Source organism: Cryptomeria japonica, chromosome 8 (assembly GCF_030272615.1).
Source record: "Cryptomeria japonica chromosome 8, Sugi_1.0, whole genome shotgun sequence".
In the NCBI taxonomy this organism is placed as follows: Eukaryota; Viridiplantae; Streptophyta; class Pinopsida; order Cupressales; family Cupressaceae; genus Cryptomeria; species Cryptomeria japonica.
Genome location: NC_081412.1, coordinates 351,239,423 through 351,266,665, shown reverse-complemented (window position 1 = coordinate 351,266,665; position 27,243 = coordinate 351,239,423). Strand labels below are relative to the sequence as shown.

General features: G+C 37.2%; 1 protein-coding gene across 3 annotated transcripts in view; it reads left to right on the top strand.

Moving 5' to 3' along the window:
- Positions 1 to 762: 762 nt before the first annotated feature.
- LOC131045349 (protein ANTHESIS POMOTING FACTOR 1) overlaps positions 763 to 27,243 on the top strand; it is a 216,675-nt gene continuing 190,194 nt past the window's right edge. The window contains exons 1-2 of one of the 3 annotated variants that reach the window (XM_057978934.2): positions 767 to 954; positions 12,710 to 13,237. The gene's annotated coding sequence lies outside the window, so the exon portion shown is untranslated. Of the gene's footprint in view, positions 955 to 12,709; positions 13,245 to 27,243 lie in introns of all 3 variants that reach the window. The other 2 variants (XM_057978935.2, XM_057978936.2) reach the window with 2 other exon arrangements.

The window sequence follows — 27,243 nt, the reverse complement described above, 5'->3', positions numbered from 1 at the left end:
TTATAATTATTATTTTTTTTTTAAATTTTTCTTAAAGTTTCTTATTACATTGAAAATCTAACTACAATTAATAAAATATTTAAAAAAATGTTATCTATAATGTGTTTTTAGATGACACAATATTTAAAAAAATTAATGTTATAAATATTCACAATATTTGCGATCATTTTGAAATAATGAAGAAATGAACGAATGAAGAATGAATGTTTTATAAGACCCGCACATAGCCAACAAAATAGATAAGCACAAAAAGACCATAGGGGAAAGGAGCTAGTAGTGGACATAGCTAACTTCGTGCATCTTAAGCTCCTAAACAATTCATCCGATTTCAACGAGTTTTTTTGGTTCTCTCTTAACTATTAAAAGCTATTGTTTTGGCTTGTGGGTAGTAACGATGCACGCCGTGGAATTCGTTATGTGCACAAAGGTCAAAAAGTGCTCATTTCAAATTGTGGTCCAATACATAATCACCTTTGTGCCAATAGTAGATAACTCAAAATAGCCAGTAGTTATGCACAAATATCCTAGTAGTGGTGCACTAATGTCCCATAATGGGCTAATTATGGTCAAAAAACTAAAAAATATTTATTAATAGACCTTCCATTACCATTTTTTTTCGGTTCTTACTATGTCTACTAAAGAAAGGTGAGGTTGACAAAAAGATGACAGTTATTGGTCCTTCTATCCACTACTAACTCCTTTCCCTTAATAAAACACCACCAGACCTACTTAATTTCTTTTGTACTAACCCTGTTTGAAAAAAAGCTCAATTAAATCCCCAAAAGTCCTCTACCTAAATCAGTATTCAAAAAGTTTGGTGCTGACCCTCCAACATTTGTTTAGAAAGGTCAGATTGAAACCATCGTTATTAATTGAACTTCTAAGGACATAAGGAGTTGCTGCCTCGATCACGAATACGAATGGCTTTTCAGCCTTCCCTTTGAAATTCAAATGGTTGGTCACTCTTTTTTGTTCGACAAAAACACTTTAGCCGCTACTTTCGTCTTGTTTCAGTTCAATGCTTTATTAATATTTGCAGTGAATAATAAGTTTAGACAATTACAGTAGTTGCCCTACTTAAATTGAACACAAATTGCAGGTTAAATGGATAAAAAACTTTTTTGTTACTTAATTATTCACATGCAATGCTCATCACCGCACAAATTCTCTGCCTTGGCGTTAATTCAAATTATCCAGAGGGAATTTTTACTTAGGGGAATATATAGTTGTTAATTGAACTGGACCGAGCTATGATGTTATTACTTATCGGTTTTCCGCAGGTGAACATGTTTGCTAGTTTGTATTTTAGAAGCCAAGTTTATGGTTGTGCACCAATCTCGCTGTGGTGCAATCCAACTTGGATTGTGTAGTGTATTGATTTAGACCAAGTGAGACTTTTGTTTAAAAGCTACCTTACACTTATTAGGCGCCTATGTTGCAAGCACCTCACATTTGTTGGATGCCATGCTGTAAGAATGGTTGAACTGGGCTGTTAGAATGTCTCAGGGTTATCTGAAATCCACACATGAATAAATGCCTTATCCTTTCAACAAAAAAAACATAGTACAAACATCCCTAGTGTTGAGGCTCCCACTCTGCTTGAACATGGGGGCCCAATTGGTTTTGGACTGAAAATTTTGACGAGTTAAATCTGTCAAAACTCTATTAGAACACATAAAATTGACAAAAATATTGAAAAACCAGTCCCCAATATCACAAATCTTGTTTTTTCTGTTGTGAAAGTTGCTGAAAATATGTTCAGAGGTTGAAATGAGGGAGAGAGGGGCAGTTTACAAGCTTTTAGGTATTTTTTCCTTTATGTTTTGATGCTTTATTTTTGAGTGGGCGCTCTTCCGAGTCTGGGACTCTCTCCAGTCGGGACTAGGTGAGTTTTTCTTAGACTTGCTGAGCCTCAAAACTATTGAAAGACCGCTTTACACCTCCAGATAAGGCAGCCCTTACAAAATAGTAAAAACATATGAAAGCTGCTAAAAATTTCATTATTGACTCAGGTAAACAAGCATGACCATATTGGGGGTTTAATGTTCCTTTCATCCAGATATGCTGTCTCATCTTGTTATTGAATTGCGAGGAATAATGTCCCTAATACAAACCCATTGTGAGCCTTAGAGATAATTTTAGGAAGGGATACCATTGAACCTATTTCTGGGAATTTTGCCAAAAGCATATATGAAACATCAAACAGTGTTTTAGATCTCTAATTCTTGATCCGGTGTTTATCTTTTTTGCGGATCTCCAATTTTTGATTAGGACAAAGGGTGTCTACCTCTAGAACATTCATACGTACAAGGTGAGATTCGTTTACTATCCAACTTCAGTTAGCCTTGTAAAATTCTTCTAGGAAACCATCAAACCCTGGTGACTTATCATCTTTCGTAGAACAAATTGCAAGCAGAATCGCATAAGCTGAAATATCTTGCTCTCAGCCCAAAATCTCTTCTCTCCTTCCTTTCATTTACAAAACTCTTTTCCAGAAATTTTTGTTCTTTTGTACAGTGTCATTCATATTATCAGAAGGAAACATTTCTTTGTAAAAGCTGACAAAGGATTTACTGCTATCTTCTTGTTTAGACACAATATTTTTCAATTGTGTTATCTTTCTTTGTTATGCTTTGCCTACAACATCTTGAAAGAGTAATTTGAACCTTTGTCCCTCTCTTTCAATGAGGTCAGCGTGAACTGCAACTTTGCATCTTGTAATTGAAAAATATTCTAACATCATTTCTGCATTCTGTTGGTCCTCATGCAACTACCTTTTTACTGATGAAATTCTCTTGGACTTTTCTGAAGGCCCTTCTCCCCGCTTTAGCTCCAGCCTTTCCATTTACTTGTATGAAGTCCTGAACTACATTGAACAAATGTTGCCAATCAATAGGAGTTGCAATCCCCTGGTGGTGGCTCAAGTTTTCCAAGTTGTTTTTATACTTTCCATGCATTCTGCATCCTTAAGGTGAAATACATTGAGCTTAAGCCTTATACAGCCTTGATGTCATGTCCCCTTTTTCAGGCAAAGATACTTAGGAGTACCTTAGTTTATTTCTTGTAGGCTAAAGGGGATGATGAAAGAAATAATGTAAAAAATGTAATAACTTTAGTTGTCCTAGTCACTTTATGAGAGGAGGACTTAAAGTGATTTTTAAAAGAGGGTCATAAATTGTTGCTTGGACAAAGGGCCAAACTCAATATTTTATTAAAAGGCTTTACCTAGACACCTCTCAAATAAAGTTTTGGAGGAAAAGGGAAAAATAGTATAATGTTCAATCATTTTTCCTCCAAGTGTCTATAAAAGGAGCTGGGCATAGAAGGCGAATAATACATTCTTATTGCTATCAAACCCTTTTCTTGAAGATTGAGCGTTTATGTTCATCTTTTAGCTTGAGGATGAAAAACCTCTTGGCATAGGGATTTGGAGGATGAAAGTGCTCTGGATTTAAAGTGTGTATTGAAAGATGAAAACCCTTTGATTCAAATGATTTCCAGCTAGACTTTTATTGGAGCTGGATGTGAGGATTTTCTTAATGAGAAATGAGCCAACATGTTCCTGTTTTTTCTTTTCTTCTCCTTCCTTTTACCACTTTTGCTGATTAATTTCTTTCAGATCTAAATGAAAATTTCCCCACCCAATCCTTGATGACAAAGTTGATGGTCCTGGTTTGGGCTCGGGTTTGGGTTTGCGGGTTTGGTGATTTTTTTTTTTTTGGTTTTGGGCTGTTATTACAAAAACATATAAAAAAAATAAAATATACATATATGCAGCAGTAGCTAGGTTCAAAATACACCAATATGCTAATAGTCAAATAACATAGCAAAATACACCACCATATTAATGTTTTAGTTCAAAAATAATAATGTCAAGCATCAACAATCAGCCATCGTTGATCAAATATCATATGGGTTATTGAAAATCTCATCATCGTCCTCTGTATGCTGTGGTAAATAAGAATGAAATGCTCCCCTTACTTTTTTTTTCAATTTTAAACACCATAATTTACCCGTTAAGGTTAGGAAAGAGAAATACAATACTGCTGAAAGGTAACCCTTCCACTTTCTGATCACCAAGAGCCCAGTGTGGGTGAGGTGAGAATACAGTGAATAGGGGATCCTTAGCTCCATAACAAACTGAAGTACAATGTTGGGCGGCAAGCTAGCTCCTTCCGCTTGTCCAGCGGGCAAGAAAAACTTAATGTAAAATCACTTTACCACTTTTCAGCGGGAGGACAATTATTACAATGCTGGAAATAAGATCACTCAACCACCTATTCAGTGGGAGGACAATTATTACAATACTGAAAATAAGATTACTCAACCACATATTCAGCAGGAGGACTGTGAAACCAATTGAAAGTAATAGATAGGCGGCTAAGCCAACCTCTTCCACTTCTTCAGTGGGAATACAAAATGTAAGATGCAATAAAATGAAGGCTGATCAGTACTTACTGATTTCAGCGTTATAATGAGAGCATTAGCTTGCAGATTACAATAGGAAATTGATACCAAAACACACTAAAATGTTAGGAATTGATCCTCTAACAAGTATGAGCCATCCAGCATATGAAAAGTATCCAAACAGGTAAATAACTTGGGTTTGATATAAAGAACAACAAACTGAAATAACAGACCAGCAAGAAGAGAAATCACCTAGATGCTAATAACTTCGCCCACACAACTCCGAAAGACTAGAAACCAAATGCAAATGGTATCTAGAGCCAAGGCGTCCAAACCAAAACCAACTAAACGCTGCAACTTAGATCAAAACATCAATACACACTTTCCAATGCACCCTCCAGCATGGTACGGCCTGGGAAACAGGGCGATTTTCTCCATAAAATCCAAAACAGCTCCAAAAATCACGGAACTTAGCAAATTGAATCGCCTAGCCATGAGGAAAGCATAGGACGAATAGCCAGAACCGGCAACTGAACTCTGAGAGACTTATGAACGAATTTCACTTTCAGCTCCATACAACCAACAAACTCCAAAACTGAAAACAAGACTCTAAAATCAGTAAACAACAAATATCTTCATCTTCATTGAGCTCAATCTGCTCCTCCGAATGAGAAACAGTTACAATATTCAGCTAGGGGCTATCTTTCAAGCACGAAACTGAAGGAGGCTAGGAGGTATGCATTATTCGAAGCAAGAGTCTGAAATAATTTCAACAACACTTCATTATATTCAGCAAAGATAGTCTCAAATGAAGGCCAAGGCACTTATTTATAACTTCCTCCCAACTCGAACCTCCTTTTCCCTTCAATGTGGGACTAAACAAAGACATTCAAATTCACTATTAATTTGCATTTCATTTCATCCTTATTTTGCCTAGACAAGACACTATTAAAATGCAAATAATACATAATATGACCGCCCAACATATAAAAATGACTTTTTAATATAACTTAGCAATCCCTTTAATAAACTGTCCATTTTTGCCTTAGGTTATAATTCAACTTAAAACATCATTTTCCATCAAATACTAAACTTGCCAAAACAAGCTCCAAGAGCATGGGAGATCAAACTGAGAGAACTGCCCTGCAAGATATAGCCATTGCACTGAGGTGCAGAAACCCTGCCAAAAATAGCACTGACTAAAAATAGCATATTGCTAGAAATGGTAAGTGTATCCAAATGCATTTTAACCACATTCTAAACAGCCGTCACAACTTACTAAAAATAGTAAGTCCGAAAAGTCTTTAGGTTCATTTGCATGTCACACCATCGCGAAGCTCTTAGAAAACCTAGAAAAACCCAAAGAAATGAGCTGTCCTTACCCCCACTAACTAAAAATAGTAAGTTTACTAAACTCCATTGCTTGCTATGCATGTACCATCATTGTGAAGATTTCTGAAAACCTAGAAGGAATTCAGAATCAAAACTGTAAAACTCCAGCATGCAAGCCACCAAAAACGCCGAGACATCCCCCTAGAAGTAGGAAACCCTAATTTCTGCTTTCGACTAGCCTACGGGCCTCCGAAATAGGCTAACGGCCAACTGAACTGATCACTGCTGAGAAGGGGACATTACAAAGAACCACAAACTAGCACTTGCACTAGCATTGGCAGCGGTGCTAGCAATTAAGTTTGTTTTGGTAAGTTGTTAGGTTTTGTAATTGATGGTGAGGATGCCACTGAGAATAGTATCTGAAGTAGCCTATTTTCCAAAGTTTTCATCAATGGTACATTGTTTAACAGATTTAACTAATTCTGATAGCCCACATACTATAATACACTATCTATGGCTTGTGGGGAGTTTGCTTTTATCAGGGCACTAAATGTTTCCACGAGTAGCCTTTTTTATTGCTTTTTGGAGATGCTTTTAGGACAAGGTTGAAGCAGTCAGATTTATGAGAAAAGAAAAATGGAGCAAAGAAGTTTTGTTTTTCCTTCTATTGTGCAAAAATGAAACAGGTTTTACCTTTTTGGTGTTTTAAGAGGTCAAATTAGGGTTGGGGGTTTAGATTTACCTTTTTGGCAAAAAAAAAAACACTTTAAGAAAGACAAAAAAATTAACTTTTCTGTAATTCTTCATGGGTCCCTTGAAAAGCATCAAAATTCTTCCTAGGTTTGCAGGGCCGAACTCACAGGCTATGGGCTGGACCCTGTCCGAATCCAAACCCACGGGGAAACGGATCGGGACCGGGACTTGGACCTGGGGGGAACCGGACCAAGATCCCCCCCCCCCCCCGCGCGGAACTCGGTAACGTAGCTTAATGATAGTGCCTATTTATTCCTTTAAAACTTTAAACAAAGTCTCACTATTGTTTTCATAAACAAAACTTTTGAAATAAAAACATTTAAAGCCTCCAGTCATTCAACCTTTGACCTTAAACACCATTTGGACCAACTGCAAACACATCCATCAGCAATTTGTTGCAAATAAAGGGTCTTTTTAGTAAGTACACATGCAAATTCAATTGGAACCTTGGATAGGATCTAATGGAGGCGACTTATCATCTTTCTCAACTAGAAAGAGAGCTTTAAGCTAACCCCATGTTTTGTAATAGAACCTTTTATTGACAGTAATTAAAAATTTCCAGCTAATGATGACTGCAGTGATCTGCCCAATTCGATGAAAGGATTGGACGCAATCTAATTCCCTGCCTAAGTGATATGAAATGAAATTTAATCCCATAATTTTCGCCATTGTATTATTTTTTTCATTTGCAGATAATTTTCTATCTTTATGATACCCTTGTTTTAAATCTGTTGAACTATTTGCTATAATTTTGTCTTTTTTAAATCTCATAGTTTTGTAGAGTCCTGTAAAAAATGGAACCAAGATATTCTAGTTTGGTGAAGTATAATTTGCTTCCTAATAATCTACCTAATTGACTTAAAAGTTTAAAATTGGAAATCAGCTATATGATATTCCTCTGACATTGTCTACCATAGCTACAGAACTGAAAAATAATGGCCTTTCAAATAATGGAGTCACCTGATTGGTAAGTGCCAAGGCAATGATTTCTTTATTCTGTAATGTTCCCTAATTAGTTACGCTTTAAATTAACCTAAATTTGGCCAATTCTAAAAATAGGTAATTAGGTTTTTTGGGCGTACATTTGTATACTGTTTTCCTGCAACAAAAATTAGAGAACACATATGAAATATAAACTTATAAAACTGAAACATATACCAATGTATTATATAAATGATCTCAATTCTGCTATATTAATTACCGTTAGAATTATAATTGTTGGATATAATCAGATTACTATATTTCCTAGATGAAATCAGATTATTATATAAAGTCAGATTGTAAGTTAGTTACCAATCAATTTCCTTAGTACGCTAGGGCAGGCTAGTTGGATAGGGTGTCCACGAAATCATCCCTCCTAGGCCCAAGGGCAGATACCATATCTCCCTTGGCTCCATATGGCAGGTGTTAAGTATCCATCATGGAGTGGCGTACCCAGTGAAGTGTTCTATCGCCGTTCCCCCTCATCACAACCACCTTCTCTCTTAAGCCCAAGAGTAGATGCTTCACCCCTCTTGGCTCCATGTGGCAGGTGTTAGGCATCTACTATGGAGTGGTGTACTTAAGAGAGAGTCCCTCATTTACAATGAATTATTTGTGATATTCGAATGAAGTTATATTTATTCAATTCATCCCATTATGACAGTCAGTTATATCTGACATAATTACCATATTACATTATATTACATAAGTGCCTTGTATTGGATTATCATCACATTTCCTGTCAGTCTTACGTTGTGTCAGTGTTAATCATTTACTGTCATTATCCCGTTACCATCAGTTTATTCCTTATATTGTTAGCATTATATGAATTTACAGCATTACCATAATTTGTGTAAACTGAAGTTGATTGTATTATGATTTCTTGAATTCATGTGCAGATATATATTTATACTTTATGTCTACTAGTACTGTTATTTTAATGTTGTTTGAATAAATATACTTTGCATTTTCAACTTAATAGTATATTAACTGTCATAAATTTGATTAAGAACATTCGATGTAACATACTGACTAGAGAATACTTTAATGCTAATTCAGAAATTCATGTACCTGTCACTGGTTCCAACCGCTTCTTTTTATCCAAACTGCCGACTTAAGTAATTCCTCCTGTGCTTGTCTCTTATCCCCTCATTCGCACCAGAGGGGGGTATTTATCTTCCCCTTCAATCGTGGTGGAAGGCCACGATGGTTCACTTGGCAGCGCTCCTGTATGAAGGGTCGCTACCCTTTGCCTAGCGAGACCCTCCAAAGCCTGACATGGGTGACATTCAGTCACCCCACTGATTCACAAAACTCATCGGGCCTTTGGGAAGATCGAACTAGTATAGTTGCTCTATGTTGTTTGTTGTATATATATATATATATATTTTAATGCATCTTTGTACATTGCTAAATAAAATAACATTAATCAAAATAAATCGTAAATTAATAATATGATATTATTTTTTAAATAACAATGCAATATAATAATTTTAATATGATTTTACATATGATATGGCAAAAATATATCAATTATTTCTACCATAAATGTGGGGACATGACATACTCCCACTTGCTATTAAGGATTTGCATGCCCAACAATTGCCCATCGCCCCCATCCATTCAAGCATACGACCAAACCGAGCCATGCGTGCCATCACTTATACAAAATCATTAATTATAACATTTTAATAAAATTACAACAAAACAAGTGTAATTAATGTTAATATGTTTTGTTATCAAATGAACCAAACAAATTCAGAAATTTTATGGCATCTCAACTTTAGTGAATAACTCCTTACAAAACAGCAATGCCAAAAATTTACTTCTGGCAGGGAATTAACCATTCCTAGATTGATCAATGGAGGTTGAAGCAATAAAGTTGTGAACATTGAGCAACTAAGAATGTGCACATACGGTTGGGTAAACTACATTGGAAAGAATATGCTTTGAAAAGAATATGTGAAAGGCAGTTGGACTTGGTGCCATATCTTATTGCAGGATATCACAAAGAACGTTTAAGTAAATGTTACATTTTGGGAACAAATGATGGAAAATTCAACATCCAAGGTGTAAAGCTTGACTTTTGGAATACATATTATTCATCTTTTCCAGCTGAGTTAGTGAATAAGATTGGTGCAATTTGACTCACTTTCACATTTTAAACTCTCCATCTTGGACGGTATATTTTCTCACTGAAGAAAAGAACCTCAACTAAGCAAGGGGAAACATTGAGAAAGCAACATAAGAGCATGTATTTCAATTAATTTGTGGCATGAGATTTACTTAGGTGTTGAGTCTCATGAAGACAACTTTATTTGTTTAAGCTTGTATTTACCCCATCTTTTAGATTAACGATGTAGGATTCAATTGCTTCTCATTTTGCAGTTTCTGACCAGGCTTTGACCATCGTGAATTTATTTCATTCTTTATTTTGAGAACAAGTTTTGGATGCAAAATGTTTCCTTTTCATGGCCATCTCTATTGTAATGATTGAATTGGGTCTTGATTTATTCCTTTTTAGCATTTGTCTAGTTTTTTGGAAGGTAAGTATTAGTGATTTTATTTTTGATTGTATTGCTTTTATATTTTGTGTTGGCTTTTGAGGGTTTCACTTTCTGTACTCCATGTTAGCATTTTATTTTTTCCCTTTTAAGACAACACAAAACAGAATAAGGTGTAATGTAAAACCTTTCTTCAAATTGGAAAGCAAAGCTCCTTTGTAGCTTAAAACTAAACTAAAAACTTTATAACTCTAATTATGGAGATGACTTTTAGTTTTAACAACATGCACAAAATAATTGTTTGGATTTTTTGGCAAGCAATGCAAACAAACTATAAACTACTTATCTTTTGGTTATTGGGTATGTGCACAAGGCTGCAGCAACACTTCCACACACAAGTGACATGTTATATATTTTTATGAACAAAACAAATGGCTTAATTAGTGATAGCTGAACAAGAGTGTGCACACAATGATTGGATTATCAATCAGAATCAATATTCTATAAATTAAATGATTTTTGAAAGTTGCATAGAAAGCTATAACATCCATAGTAATGAAGACTGCAATACAAAGCCTACAATAATCACTATGCTCTGCTCAATTTACCAAACCAACATGCAAGTAGCTTGACCAATAATTTTAGTATGTTGTAAGCATGAAATCACTATTGGCTTAAAAGTTAAAACTAAGTGCACAAAGCACAAAGGTTTTTACAAGGACTTGCATGCTTATGCAATCAGTTAGTTGCATATTTGCATGAAAATGCAATTTATTAAAAGGTAGATTAAAAATAATTAATTAAAGATTTCTTTTCAAAATCGATTGCTTGAAAAAATACCAAAATGCTTAAAATAAATTCTGTGAAAATAAGAAATCTAGAAACAGATTTCTTTTAATAAGAACGACTTTTCAATGATAGTGTTATTGATTGGTTCCCTCAGGGATTCTGGTCTTGTAACTGGCTATATTCCCTTCTGAATTTTTTGGAACTGTAAAGAATTTGCTTTTCTACTTTCTGAAGGCCTTGCTTATAGAATGAAAAACTTCTCCCTTTATAGATTCAAATTTTTGATGCAAAGTAGAAAAACCCAAGATGCATTCCCTTGATTCTTGTGAGCGAGGAAATGTGTGTGTTGGATAATAGAAACCTTAGACATTTTTTACATTCTAAAAAATCTACGAATTGGGTCAGGTTTAAAACTTGTAGGGAGGTTATATATAAATTATATTAAAAAAACGTCTCCATATTTTGAGAACTTATCTTTTTATTTTATGAAGAGAATATATTTTTCTACCCGAAACAATGATGTTCCTACTTTGATGGTGTCTTTCCTCGTTTTATTTTTTTAAACATTTCTGACCAAAATTGGAACTTAAGGTGTCAAATATTGCTTTGTGAACTTTTTAGAGCAAAATTACTCTTTTGACCTTTGCTAATTTGCCAGTTTCACTTATTCTTTTCCATTTTTTAGATTGAAATTGCATTTTGGCCTCTACCAGTTTTGCCAATTTCGACATCTAGATCAAATTTGCACAATTTGCATAATTTTGGCACTTCTGCTGCTTTTTAAAAAATCTTAGCATCCCTATGCATTTTTGTGCAATTTTGGCTCTTTTCTAAAAATCTTGATGTCTCTATGCATTGTTGTGCAGCTTGCCAAAGGCGCACCACTTTTTGATTTCAAAAGATATTTGACATGTGTAATGTCCCCATTTTTAGGTCCTCTTGCAGTTCAGATTGTGTTGTCTTTGGGTTGGTGCCAGCATAGTTAGGTGAGGTTTTTGATGCTACAGATGTGTTCAGTTAGATCAGAGGAGATGAATGACACTTTTTGGAGTGATTTTGGACTTGTCCAAAACTTACTATTTATAGTCAGTTCCTATGTTTTAGGAAGCGTCAGTTTTGACACCTATTGGCCAGTTGGGAGACTTCCTACTTTTATTACGTTTCTATTTTTGGAAGTTCCTATTTTTAGGGGTTACTATTTATAGTAATTGCTATTTTTGGTAGTTGGTCATAGTGTTTTAGTTTTATCTTAGTTTCAACATGCAACACTATCAATTTTGGGGATTAACCTATCACTTGGGTCTCCGTAGGCTAATGGGATGGATTGGAGACCATTCTGGCTGTATTAGTGGGCACATTGAGTGCCAATTCTCTGAGTGACCCTCTGCAGTTCATCTCCAGTTGTCAGATTTGCATTCCGGGATTGTTCCATGCTCCGTTTCAATGCACTTACTATTTATAGTAAGTCAGTTGTGCTTTGGGGTAGACCTTACTATTTATAGTAAGGCATCAGGTTGCTTCAATTGGCCTTGGTGATATTCCGGATATCGGCAGTATGATCAGTTTATTATTAATTTGGGTTTAATTAATGTTAAAATGATTAATATAATTATATAATATTTATTAAAGTCTAGACTTCAATAATATTAAATTATATTAAAGGGGTTATAAGTGACATTAAATGCTAAGGGCATTTAATAATTTTAAAAGCCAATTAATAATATTATCATGGGCGCCCATATGTGATGTTGAAATATTATTTTCAAAGACAAAGTGGATTTAATTTTAATAAAGTATATTTGCCTTTGGAAAAATCACACCCGTTTGAGTCAAATAGAAAAGACAAAAATAAAGCAAATGAGATATTCATTATTACTTATCATATTTGAGCGTTTGTTTCTGGAAGAAGAAGAAACTAAGGTTTCTCAGCATTTTTCAATCAGGGAAGAACAAAAACTCTCTCTGGTTAGTGATCTACAGGTGTGAAAGATCACCCAAGGATTGCTTCAGCAGGAGGCTACATTCAAGAGTCTCATTTGAGCTTAAATTTCAGAAAATTGGTGAAGAGTTTGAGGAGTTTCAAGAGTTTATCATTTGCTGGTCTGGGAATTGATTTTTAAAGGGCAGATTTGAAATTTCATGCACTCCAATCCAAGGCGGTACCATTCTCTAGCACTGGCGTACATATTTAAAGAGCTTAAAGGGGCACATTGGGCTTTGAAAAGCCACAATCTTGTTTGCATGCTCCTTTTTGAGGCGCGTTTGGTTTCTTGATGGTAGACCTCACCTTCCTAGAGGAATTCGCTCTCACTTGAGGCTGCAAAATCATTGTTGCTGCTGTTCTAAGACAAGGGTATAAATTTCAAGGTATTACATGGAGTTTATTAAATGCATGTTGCTGATAGAAGATTTCATTGCTGGTCTCCTTACAAAAATACAACAATATTATCAGCATTGACATTTATTTCCGGGTATGAGGTATGTTAAAATAAATTGTATTGAAATAATATTTTGCAAATCAAAAGGGCTTCCTAGAAGAATTGTAATATTTGCAAATAAAATAGTTTATTTCCAGCATTTTATTTTCAGCATCTTATTTTCTTCTCAAATATCAAAAAATCACAAAAAATAGAAAATTCAAAAGAAAAGAATTTTCAAAGGCAATTTAAAAAAAAACATTTCCGGATCCAAGGTGGATCATTACAACATGCTATTGATTTGTCATGTGATCCACCAAGGCATGCTACTTTTTGACTTTGAAATATTTCTTGGCAAGTTAGTGGTCTGTCATGTGATCCACCAAAAGGCATGCCACTTTTTGACTTTGAAAGATTATAGGCACTCTAGTGTATTCTTGTTTAAGTCACCAAAGGCATGCCACATTTTGACTTTGAAAGTCTTTTCACATGTTGGTGGTCTATTACGTGACCCACCAAAGGAATGCTACATTTTGACTTTGAAAGACTTTTGGCATGCTAGTGACCTCTCTTAAGGAACACCACTTTTTGAATTTGAGATTTTTTTGACATGCTAATGGTTTGCCACATAACCCTTCAAATGCACTCCAGTTTTCTTCCATTAGCCATAACTTTCTTGTTTGGGTTCCAACTTTCACACTATTTCAAGCATTGGAAAACTCTCATTTCTAGCTATGGATGAAATTGGTATGGTTCTAAAATATGTGAACAAACGAAGGGCATGAGTATTTCAAAAGGAAGGATTATATGAAGGAAATGTCAACATTCAAGTGCAAAATAAGTTAGGAAGAAAAAATTCATATGGGTAAGCATTCTAGTTATTGGCTTGTTGTGACCTTTTCACACATTGCCCAATTGCAAACGGGGACCCCCCTCTTTCCTGCTTTTCGTGTTGGTTAGTTTATGGTTTTGGCAGCATAGTGGGCAATTTTGATTTCCCGTGCCCGAGTCTCAGATTTTTGATCATGCCTAATTGTTGTTTAGGGTTTTTGAAGTTATAGGATCAAGCACGTAAAGTTGAGATTTTAAATGATCCTAATTTTGTCTAATGTAGACCCTTTGAGTGTTAATGTGTTTTTGAATGTCTACATCGGTGATTTTTAAGTGCTAAAGTGTTTTAGACCTTTTGGAGTTGTTTTCTCGCTCCTAGGAAGTTATTCAAGTTGATTTTGCACTTTATCTCGATAAGTTTCCTTGTTTTTTGCTCAAATTTTGGTGAATTTTCCGAAGTCCAGATGATTTTTATTGAGTTTTGAAGTTTCCTAGTGGTTTTGAGTGGAAAAATCATCATATTCTGGATGAAAATCCATATTCTAAGGGTCAAAAGGTCAAAATCCAGACTGGAGGTGCTTTTCCCCTCATATTCCTGACTACCCATGATTTTCCCCACTCAAAATCTAGACTGGACATGGATTTCCCTTGGAATCCAGATATGCCTTATTTTTCCCCCATTCAAATTCCAGACTAGGGGTGATTTTCCACCAGGATGATTAAATTTTGTCTAAGTGTTGGGAATTTTCCTGACTACCTTCAAATTTCCCCTAGGGAGTGTAGATGAAGTTGCGGATGACTTAAGTGAGGATTTCTGATGACAATTGATTTTCCACCAAAGCTTTTCATGACGACTTTTTGTGGATTTTAGTGCAGATAGTGATTCCAGACTTGGTGCGAATTTCCACCATGTGCAAATTGAAGATTTTTAAGTCCGGATTGCTATCCGGACTGGTGTCGATTTTCCCCTAGAGTGTTTTTTTGGCCAAAGTAATGATTTTTAGTCGGGATTTTGACTCCCAACTTGGGTCGATTTTCCCTTGAAGGCAATTTTGTGCAATTTATGATGAAATTTTGTTCAGATTTTAATCCAGACTTGGGTCGATTTTCCCCAATGTGTATTTTTGAAAATTTTTAATTATTTTTGTTTGGATTTTTAATCCAAATAGGGGTCGATTTTCCCCATGGGTCCAATTCTGGATAAAATTTTAAAATCTTTTAAATGACGTGACCCAAATTTAATTGTTTTTAACGACGTTGACGATTTAAAAAAAAAATAAAAAAATTAACAATTAATAAATGATTTGCAATGAGTATTTAATGATTTTCACCTTCTAGAAGCAAATCGATTTTCCCTAGGCAAGTATAAGTACAAATGTTTTATCCCACATTGCTTGCAAGGTGAAAGTTCAAGGTGAAAGCAAGTTTAAAAGGGAGTGGCCAGCAATATAATATTATTATATTTGTCAAGTGTGTGCTTACTTTGGCATTTTTTCCTCCAGTTGGCGAATTTTGGCGAAGTGTCAAGTTGACACATTGGGCTGAATATTGTTTCCATTGATCATTTTTTCTCATTTCCAGCCTAGGGCGATTTTGTTTGGCTGCCATTGGAGTGATTTACTTGCAGATTTTTCAGACTCGGCGATTTTTCTAAGGGTGGCGTCATTTTTGGAAGGTGGCGATTTTGTTTTGGGGAGGTTTTTATCTCCATTTTTTGGTGATTACTCTCCTTGGGTGGTGACACCATTGCTGGGAGCTTGCTGGTTATCATTCTCAGACCTGATTTACTCCATTTTCAGACTTGTGTGACCTCCATTACTGGCTGTAACTTCATTTTCAGAATTAATTTTTCGTTGCCCAGCCAATTCCAACCTAGGCAATTTGCATTTGGAGGAATTTTGTTGAGTTTTGTGTGCATTTTCAGGCCATTTACATGCTGGTATAGGTCTGAAACTCCATTGATAGGGGGCTGTCCTCAGAAATTTGCCATTTCTAGCCACTTGTCAACCTAGGCGATTTCACTTGGGAAGCATTTTTGCTTCATTCCAGGGCCATTTTCTGAGTTTATCTTCATTCTTAAGGGTGCTGGTAAGTCTGAAAAGACTCCATTTTCAGACTTGTCTTCAGACTTAACTCTCATTTCCAGCCCTACATACATGCTCAGATTTACCATGTTTGCCTTGAGAAATTGATTTTCATCATATATTTTGCATTTTGAGTGATTGCAACATGATTTTAAGGACTAATTTACACAGTTGCAAGTTGTCTTCAGACTTTCGGCAGCCATTGTTGACTTCGGAAGGGTGTCTTCAAACATTTTTTGTGTGAAAGTTATCCTTTCCACACCTTTCCATAGTCATTTCTTGATCCGGTATACTCCTTTGCGCTCTATTTTTGGTAAATTTCCTAAGTGTAAAGAGGTGTCTTCAGACTTTCTAAAGTCTGAAAATGATTAATTTTATGAGCTTTCATGAGGGTCTTGTACCCTAATTTTTTGTATTTATGTTCTATTTTCAGAATTCGTTTAAATATGGACAAAATTCTTGATTTCCATTCCCAAATTTGTCTACATTTTAAGAAATCAAAACTTTCCTAATTTTGAAAATAGCTTATTAGGATTGATTTTCCGAAGTCCCAACTTCTAGCTTCGTACAGGTACGATGTCAAAGTCTGGGATCAAGGAAAGGAGGGAACAACAGAGAATAGTTGTGACGGGATTCTATCCATAATCCAAGATGTCATCTAGACAGAAGGAGATTACAGACACGATCATGCATTTCCTGAACATTGGCCAAATGCGATAGTAGATGTTTGAAATTGGAAGTCAGATTCCTTCCCCAGCTTATGTCAACATTATGAAGAGTGGCATTTATTTGGCTGCCGGATTCCTGTAGTCCATACAATGTAGTGAGCTGATCCTGGAGTGTGCACGATGTTATGATCCTCGCTCCCGAATGATCAAGACTCCTAAGGGTGCCATCATTGCCTACCTTGCTGAGGATGCGATTGTTGAGGTGTTCGGAATTCCACGTAGAGCAGACATGAAAGATATAAATAAGGATGAATATGAAGAAAGATATAAGAAGAAGATGGATGCGTGCAAGACCGTAGTGAACAAGGAGTGGATGATTGATCCTAAGACTCATCATTCCAAGGCTCCCAAGACACTCATGTGCACAAACTTCAAAGATGAATATAATGATTTAATATTCCTGCTTAACTGAGTGATGGGGATGCCGTAGGGTGCAATATATGATAGATGGATGTTCTATTTCATCTAGGATTGTCTAAAAGGAATGTTGATTAATTGGTCTAAAATCATAAGTGACAATCTGGATTTTTAGTTGAGGAATGTGGAGCGGTCCAGGTCATTCGCCATGACTTCTTATTTGGTGTACCTACTTGCACGATTTGTTACCTACAAGGGATTTATATGCAGAGGTGAAGTCAGGAATGGACAAGGACAATTCATGAGTTATGAGTGCTATCCACAGCTGAACATGTATTGAATTGAAGATTATAAGAGAGTGAATGGTGTATTCACTATGTACATAACACGAATGTTGCAAGGCGGAATCCACAGGAGGTTGTCCAAGGAGGCAACAAAGCTGATAGAGAAATATGGATCGTGGTACATACAATTTCCCACTTTCACATACTTAAGGATTCATGGATTTCAATCCGAACCTTACAGGCTTCCTAGGTATCCTATTGACATAATGATCCTGTTGGAAGTGGTGAGACAACTTTTGGAATATAATTCTATCCAGAAGGAAAAGCACAAAACGGTCATGTCATTTCCTATTTCAATGGGGAAGATATTGGAGGTTTGCCAATCCGCCATAGCAGCTAGCACATCAGTTGAAGACCTTGCATTCTATTGATTTGCAACATACAAGAGAAGAAAAAGATTTGGTCCAGATAAGAAAGTTGGGAGGATCAGGGGAGATAAGTTCATCCACAAGGTAGACATAGAAGATTAATGGGCCAACCTGATGGACGAGTAGGCAGCAAAAAGAAGAATGTGGTCCAGAATGTCAGTGGATTTCATGAGGAAGTGTGGACTTTTCCTCATTCCTGATCAAGTATTAGATGATAAGGATCATACGCATCCACTATATGAGAATGAAATGAAGAAGGCGATTCTATTGCCTAATTGGTCAGAACTAGAAGAAACAGATTTGAATGTGTTGATCAGAGAGGTCTTGAGTTTCTCCCGAGGATGGGTAGACCATCAGATGAACAAGTTAGTTGACATGGGTGCTACCTTCACTTATGAAAGGATGAAACCAAATGAATCCGCTTTCGAAGATGACTAGAGGATTATCAATGATATCAGGATTCATGCGGATAAGGAGAGTCAAGCTCCCAAACGAAGGAAGAACACACCAGGAGAAGTCAAGGCTAGGGGAAAGAAGATTGAGGAGGTCAAGAAGAAGATGAAGCAAAATACTATCATTCCTTCACCACCCCTCAGTGTCTCATCAATCAAGGAAGTTGAAGTGTCGGAACAAAACAAAGAGTTTGAGCAATGTTCCAACACAATGATATTACCAGAAAATGTTCAGGATTTACATGCTACAACTACATTTGCTCCACTTGATGAGGATGATGATCAACCGAGATCCCCTACTAGTCCTTTTGGAGGTTAGTTTGGGAAAGAATGTATCAGATTTGACTAGGGATAACCCTGATGATGATGATTTTATCTCGGCATTGAGAGAGCTTGATCGGGAGATGTGTCTTGATGATGGTATGGAGATGACCGCTATTCTTGATTGGCTGATGAAGAGTATGGAGAAAAGTAAGAAGATGGTAGAGGCACAACCTATTGATGATATTGATGACTACTTAGCTAGAAGCAACAAGGAGAAAGAACCTAGGAAAACTGAGATTTTGTCACACATAGCTAGAGATGAGACCAGGATGCGGATTGCGCAGGTGGCTGTTCCTATTGGAGATGTGACGATGGACATTGCTACTCCCATGGATTTCCAGATTACTTCAGTTGCCCTTGGCCGTACTACAAAAGAGCAAGAATTTCAGGAGGTTGGTGATACCCTCGAGGCAATCACTGCGAGATTGGACTGGGAGATAGAGAAAAGAGAGAAGTATGAAGCAGAGAATATCAGACTTAGAGAGTACATTGCAGGGATAAGGCGTGAGAATCCCACCCTTATTTCCCCTATTGCAGTTGATCATGGACTACATACAAATTATGAGGTAGCGAGAGATACACTTTCGAAAGTGGAGAAATGGATCGAGGATACAAAGAGATAGGCAGATGATTTCCTTACTCATTTTGTTCAGGCTTTTGATAGGACAACCGGGCTTATATTCAGGATACAGTATTTGGAGGGAGTTTGGGAAGAATTCCGACCCATTTAGGAGAAGACTATTCCACGCCTCAAAGCTTTGAAGAAGATTCCTATGTCCACATTGATCAGGGAGAATATTGTGCCCAATGGAGATAGATACGATTTCCATGGCTGGTATTGTTCGTTAGCCATGAAGAAATCAACTTATGAGAGTGCACAAAGGAGTTGTGCAGAGATGGAAGGATCTATTCATGATATTCAGTTGAAGATCTTTGCCTCAATTGAGGAGTTATTGGGAGTTGATGTCAGTGAAGCCAGTGGGTTACACTTAGCAGAATTGAGATACAAAATGAAATTCATGTACTTCAATCAGTTGGACTCTTTGAAGAAGAGTCAGATTGATGACTTGGTCTCTTTGTTGATTCATGTTCATAATTCACAGAAGCTCATGCCAGATTGGGAGAACACTTTGGATGCTTGCTCAGATGCATTGGACATGATTGATTTACAACAGGATACCTTACCCAACATTTCCATGGAGGAGTTAGATTCTTTATTGGCTAGATTCTTGGATTATGCTGTGAGAGAAAGAGATGCAGGACGAAATCTTGTAGAAGATTCCCTATTTGATGACTAAGTATCTTTCTATTGGGCCATATGTTGGTGGCACCATTTTTGATGTAAACCCTAATTAGGGCAACTCTAGGGCTTTGTTGGCATGATCTTGGCCTTTGATTTTGTTTTAATCTTGGCCATCCATTTTGTATGAGACTCTATATATACCTCATTGCCTCTCATTTGTAAGAGAGAGATTTTGTAGAATTGTTGGTATATGCTGCAGTTTTTGAATATAAATCATTGTTCGACTTGATGGTGATTTTGTTTAAGTGTTGTTTTGCATTCAAGGTTCTCAATTCCTCCAAGTTAAATTAGAATTTGCTTTCAATGTTTGTTAGATTGAATGAAATAATTGTTGAGTATATTTGTGTGGAATCTATTAACCCATACCACTAGCCTCTTGCTGATTGTAAGTGCGCCGTGCGTGGTCAATTGCAAATTTATGCAAGCTTAACTTCAATTATTATACGTTGATTGTTATGCACCAACTTGGATGGTTTCAATGTTTGATGGTAGTAATTTGAAAATCTATGAAATACACCTTAGAGGATTGCACTAAGCTTGTGTCAAAATCTGTTCGACTTGATGGTGAGACCTTGCCTAGTTTGATTCCACTAAATTTGTTCATCATTTCCTACATTCCTAGGCTTAGAATAGATTTCCTGAACCCTATTCCCTTTTGCCACTTTTTAAGAAAGTCTTGTTAGAATCAAGTCAAGAACTACATTGCCAAATCCTAAGTTATCAACACACTCATTCCATATTCATGATATACAAAGTTAATTCAAACAATTGTGTAAGTCTCCAAGTGAAAACAACAATTCACATCGACCATTGAGTTACCCACTTGTCAAGACCTGACTGTCGAAACTTTGGAGTCATTTTAGTTGATCTTATCCTTAGCATCTGAGGTGATTTTGTTCAAGAGAGGGTAAAGTACTTTGGTATTTTATTCTGATGCTTGCATGTGCATAAAACACACATCAACATGGCCCTACTCTTGTTTCATTTTTTAATTGAAAAATACAAAATATATAAAGACAAGAGAAAAATTACCTCTAACCTTAACTGGATAAGTAGAATTCAAAGGGGAAGGAAAAACCTACAAACTACAACATAGAATAGAAATGCAAAAGATCAAGTTAAACATAAGCTCCACTTGATACTAATTATCCCATGACTCAGCTTAACACCCTCATTAGCAAGAGAATCAACCAACTGATTCGTTATGATATTTCAAACCTGGTGAAAAGGAAATCCCTGCATTAATTTTTAATTCTCTGCAAAATAGAGTGTAGCAAAAGACTCTCCATCTTCAGCACACCCAACACAAACTTAATAGCCAACATAGAAACACCATTGATTATCAAGAATTCCTTTTAGAGTTGCAATTTAAGTCTTTGGAAAAAGCCAAAAATATAGCCACATTGTTTGAATTCCCCCCCATTCATTTAGCAAATTTAACTAATATTTTTTAACCTTATCCATTATAACTCCCCCAAACCCACCAACACCAAGGTTTCCTTTGGAACCACCATAAGAAAAATGATATGAATCTTGTAAGAATTCCTGGGGTTTTTCTTTTTCATCAATATTGCTTAGAAACTTTTATTTCCAAAATCTGAATTGACCTTTCTTCTTCCTTAGGTGACAACAAAAATATGTGAAGCTTTTGTCAACTTTCACGTAAAGCTATATGAGTGCAGATACATGGACAAAACAACTGAAAGGACATTAGCATTATTTAAAGTAGCACAATTTCTAGCTATCAATTTAGGCCAAATGGCAACTCCTGGCAATATCTTCCACAAATATTTAATTGTTGATTTTCCTTTGAATCGGAAAGGATGCATACCAGACCACTCTGTCACAAATTTAGAGCAGCATGATATTAAGTTGAAAGCATCAATTCTTAATTCCATAATCGGTTAAACATGATTCCATACCCATTGAGAAAACACACACAAGATAAAGAGGTGATTAGATTTTCATTATCTCTCTTACAAAGAATACAGGATGAAGGTCCATAAATGCTCCAATTGCTCAAGTTTTCAGCAGTGAAAATGGCTTTGTGGGAAAGTCCACATGAACAAATTTATTTTAGGAAGATATTTGACAGCCCAAAGCTTCCCCCAAATTCTGTCCTTTAAAATCAAGTTGCTGAAGTTTTGATTCAATAGCCAATTGTAACGCTGCCCCACATTGTGTTTGCTAGATTTCTTTAGAGCTCCATGTTGTGCCTTGCACACACTCCCCATCTCCGATAGGGATTTGTTGTGACCTAATCACACATCACCCCATCCCAGATGGGGACCCCCTACTTTTTAGGCCCTCTCAGCCTTTTGTTTTGGTTTTGGGGGTCTTTTGGTGGCGATATCGTAAGTCTCTCTGCTTTGCAAGTGTTTGGGGGTTGAATTGATCAAGTTTGCTTTTCGTTTGAGCGAATTTGGTTGAGTCTAGGGCTCGTTTTGTCAATTTTAGGGTTTCTGTCTTCACTCCTAGATTTTAGGGGTTTATTTTAGGGTTTTGGAAAAACTGAATATAGAACAGGAATCATGACCCCTCGAGGAACCTCCGAATAAAATTTGAGTGAAATCGGAGGAACTTTCTATTTTTAGAAAGTTCCTATTTTTTAGGGATTTTACTGTGTCCCAGAATGTCTTCATTTTGCCAAAAAATCAAACTTACTAGTTTTAGTAAGTTTTTGCATCTTGTTTTGGGCTCTAACTCTGATATTTTGAGAAGTTTCTATTTTTGGAAAGTTCATTTGTGACAGGTCCTCGCAGGCGGATGATGAAGACTGAGCATTCCTGAAGAATCTGTCTAAATCTAGAAAGTCAAAAGTAGACAAGCTTGATAAAAAATGGCTAAGTGTTGGTATCCATTCCTGAAATGGAAAGCTCAAAAAATTCACCTAAGTCCGGAAGAAGCAAGATGAAATTCCGTCACAGGATGAATCTTGTGCCCAACATGAAAGACTAGCGCCAAATCCAAAGCATCATGGAAACTGAGCAAAGGCATGAAATTCCATCTCCAGGACAAAATTGCGCCCTAGGAAGTAGTAGGGCGCTAAACTCTAGTGGTCATGGAATTCAAGGAAAATGGTGAATTCCTCCTCCAAGTCCAAACAGTGCCCAAGCCACAGCTCTGGCGCCAAAACAAGGGGAGCGTGGAAATACGTTGAAGTGATGAAATCCTTAGCCAAGGCAAGTTCACGCTCAAGCATAAGGAGGGGGTGCTAAATCCATGAAGACATGGAAGACGAAAGGATAGTGAAATTCCAAGCTTAAGTCAAAGTAGCGCCTAAGGTTGGAAGGGGGCGCCAAACTAGTAAAGGCATGGAGAAACCAAAACATGTGAAATTCCATGACCAAAGCAAAACTCGGCCCAAGAAAGTCAAAGGGCGCCAAAGGAAGGTCAACGTGGAAAATAGAAGGAATTATGAAATCCATGCCTTAGTGAGAATAGTGCCCTAGCACCCAGGAGGGCACCAAACGAGGGAGATGAAGGAAAGAGAAAAGACAGTGAAATTCCTTGATCAAAGCAAAATAGTGCCTAAGGCATGGGTAGGGCGCTAGACTAGAGTGCTCATGGAATACTTCGAAATTGCCAAATTCTTCCCTCAAGTGGATTCAACGCCCAAGGAAGGTATCCAGCTCCAGAGTGATTAAGACCTGGAAAATGATGAAATTCCATGACAAAGTGAATTCCACACCTAAGTTGGATAATTCAAAAAATCTCCTAAGGCATGAAAATCCAGAGGCCAGGAAAGGAAAGGAAAAGCAAGAAATCCCCTCGACAAATTTTTTAAAATTTCCATTTTTAGGCATCAATTCTCGTTAGAATCTGAAATTTTTTCTTGATTTGGGCTCATGAGAGAATTCTCTTTCCACTAGACCTAGGTCCTAAATTTTAGGAAAATCCCTAAAAAATAGAACATGGTCAAAAGGTGTGGAAAATTCCCTCTAGAGTAGGAAAAGTCAAGCCAAGTGGACAAATGAGGTGAATCTTGAAAGAATCTTCCAAAATCCCTCCAAAATTTGAAAAATGGAAGTTGGTGAGTTGGGAAGGAATATTCTAAGTATGATGCATGACATAATGCATTAAGAGAAATTTCCAAATTTCAACTCAACTACAAAGGAAATTCCATTTGCATGGCGTGGTGAATGGGAAAGTATGACGCATAATGAATGCAATTGCGAAATTAGATTCCTCCCAACTTAGCAGCACGATTGGAGAAATTCCATATAAGTGTGAAGATGCATTTCATTTCTCACGTGCAAGTTTCAAGAAAGAAGAGTTGGAGAAGAGGTGAAGAAAGTCATACTTAGAGATTTTTTTTCATCATTTTCAAGAAGTTTTTCCAGGATGGCAGAATCAAGCAAGGCGGCTACCATCACCAGGTAGGCACAAATAAAGGCAGAGCTGAAAGGATTCCTTCTGGAATCCAAGATGGTGTCCAGGTGGAAGGAGATCAGCAATACAAATTTGGGAACCTTCAACTTGGCGGCTTTCAAGATTAGGATGTTTGGAAGAGCAGGACATAGTCCATCCCCTACAACTGCCAAGATAGTCAGAAGTGGAATTGTTGCGGCAACTGGTTTTCCTCTTGCTATTTAGTGCCCAGACTTGATTCTTGAATGTGCAAAACACTACAATCCGGAGCAGCGAACAATTTCAACATCAAATGGCAAGCTGTTCTCCACCTTGACTCCGGTAACAATTGGTGAAGCCTTTGGAATTCCTTCACATCACTCGATGACTTATTGGACCATGAATGGCGCAAAGGCGATAAATGATGCAGGTCCTGACAGATGTGCGGAAACCATCAACAAACATTGGTTGCTGAGGCCTAGACTGCACATCTCCAAAATGCCAAAGATGCTCATATCTTCAAATTTAAGTAGGAATATGTGGGCCTGATAATGATGTTGAGCAGAATAATGGGGTGTCCACATACCATCAACTTTGAGCCATGGATGTTCTACATCGGTGAGGTTATGAATTCAAATGGGTTGGTGGATTGGGCCAGACTAACCAGACACTACGTTCATGAGCAGCTAAAAGATCTGAAAGAAAAGAAGTCCTAGTCCTTCTACATGAGCTCCTACATAACTTATATGCTTGCAAGGATGGGAGGCTTTGATGGTCTGCCTGGAAAGGGAGTTATGGGCTGTGGGCCGACACAGCTGAAAGTTCATGAGAATTATCCTCAGCTACACCTCCACAATACTGATTCTTTCAAGTTGGCGAATGACACTTTCACCATGTACCTGACCAGAATCATGCAGAATGAGCTCCACACGAGAGTGTCACCATAAGCTAGGGCATTGGTTCAACAATTCGGAGCCATGTTCCTGCAATTTTCAAAATTCACATATATCAGGACAGGGCTTCGCTTCCCAACCATATAAACTGCCACAGTATCCATCTGACAAGCTGACACTGTTAGAACTGATGAGGTAGTTGACAGTTACAATCAAATTCAGAAGAAGAAAAAGAAACTGTCTCTTGAATTCCCAATCGTTCTCGAGGACTATGTGGAGGTATGCTCGAACTTGGCAGCAGCAAAGAACGAAACTGAAGAATTGGCATTTTACTGCTTGGCATATTACACCACCAGGTCTCACTACGATTCATAGCGCAAGATTAGAATGGTTGCCAGAGTGAAATTTTTTCACAAGTTTCACCTAGAAGACTACTGGGCAAGTGCCAAGGATGACCTTGAAGTCCGGAAGAAAATGTATTCCAAACTCCCCCTTGACATCATCAGGATAAGTGAGATAATGCAAGTACCAGATCAAGTGAAGGAAGATTTGGACTTGGTGCAACTAGAATTCGAAAGGGTGAAAGATCAACCCATTCAGTTGCCAGATTGGTTGGAACCTGAAATTGACGATCTAGACATCTTGGCTAGACCTGTTTTAAAGTTTACCAGACACTGGGTTGATAGGCATATAAAAAGGTTGAAAGAGGGAAATGTCCACCTGACTTTCCAATTAATGGGAAGTCTTGATTCCCACAGTGAGGCTACAGAAGGATCTTCGCATGGTCAGGCTGAAGAAGGAGAAGTTTAGCAGAAAAGAGAAGTCCGACTTGATAGAGGGAAAAGTGCTCCAAAGAGGCCGAGGACGATAAGGAAGAAGGATGTCCATCGGGAAGCCCAATAGAAAACCCAACAGATTGTCCATCAAGAAATTCATTAGGAAGCTCAACAAGACGTGCAGTAGGAAGAACCACCGCAGAAGAGAGCGAGGGTATAAAGGATGCAGACACCAGCCAGTTCTTCCCACGTGCAGGAGGTAGAAATGTTTTCGCAAGAAAATCCAATAAATCCGCCTGCAGGCAACATCCTTGACAGTGCTTCAGCACAAGATATTCTCAGCGTCAGTGCTTCACATAGACCAAATCAGCCAAGAAGTCAAAGACATGAAATTCCTCCTTATCAAGAAGAAACTCACCAGGATATTTTCGTAGAAGCCATCGTCAGAGAGATGGAAGAAGAATCACAGGAGCACGAGCAGATGGAAATTCATAGTCACTCCATTCCCGCTCTTGATTGGCTGATGGATAGATTAAGGAAGGAGCCGAAAAAGGAAACTGATCCAGCACAAGAATTAGAAGAGTTGTTGAAAAGAATGGATCAGTCGACAGAGAGAAAAGCTCCTTGGAAATTCTCCAAGGTTGTGAGGGATGAATCCGGATCCCGAACCTTGCACATAGCTGAGCTTGCAGTAGATAAGGACAGGAATAAAATAAGACCGAAAGATTATGTAATCAGACAAGTTGACCTTGGGCATGCTTCCACCAGACAGGTAATTGAAGTCTTCTAAGGATCTTCCTTGGCCATGAGGGAAAAGATGCAAAAAACAAAGGCAAAATGTAAAAGGCTAAAGGAAGAAAATAGGGTCTTATGTGAATATATCAAAAGTCTCAAGCGACCACTCAGGGAAGTGTTGACGTGTTTTTTATGACCGCGTCTAACATAGAATAAAGTCACCAATGGCCACCTTATTCTCTCTTGATCAAGATTAGTCCGTATGCTAGGATTACTTAAAGTTCAAACGGCTAATTCCCGAGGTTCCTTTAGTGCGTGGATGTGACTCAATTGTTTGATGGGTTTGCTGATAACCCAAGGGGGCTTACGTATGTTGAAGAAACTTATTTATACGGATGATCTGCAATAAAAGCTCTAGTTTTGGATCTTTTGGACTTTTGAAATTATGCGGAAAGTAAATAGGAATAGGGTAGAGAAAAACTAGACTAAAAGTAATCTAATCCTATGAACAAGGA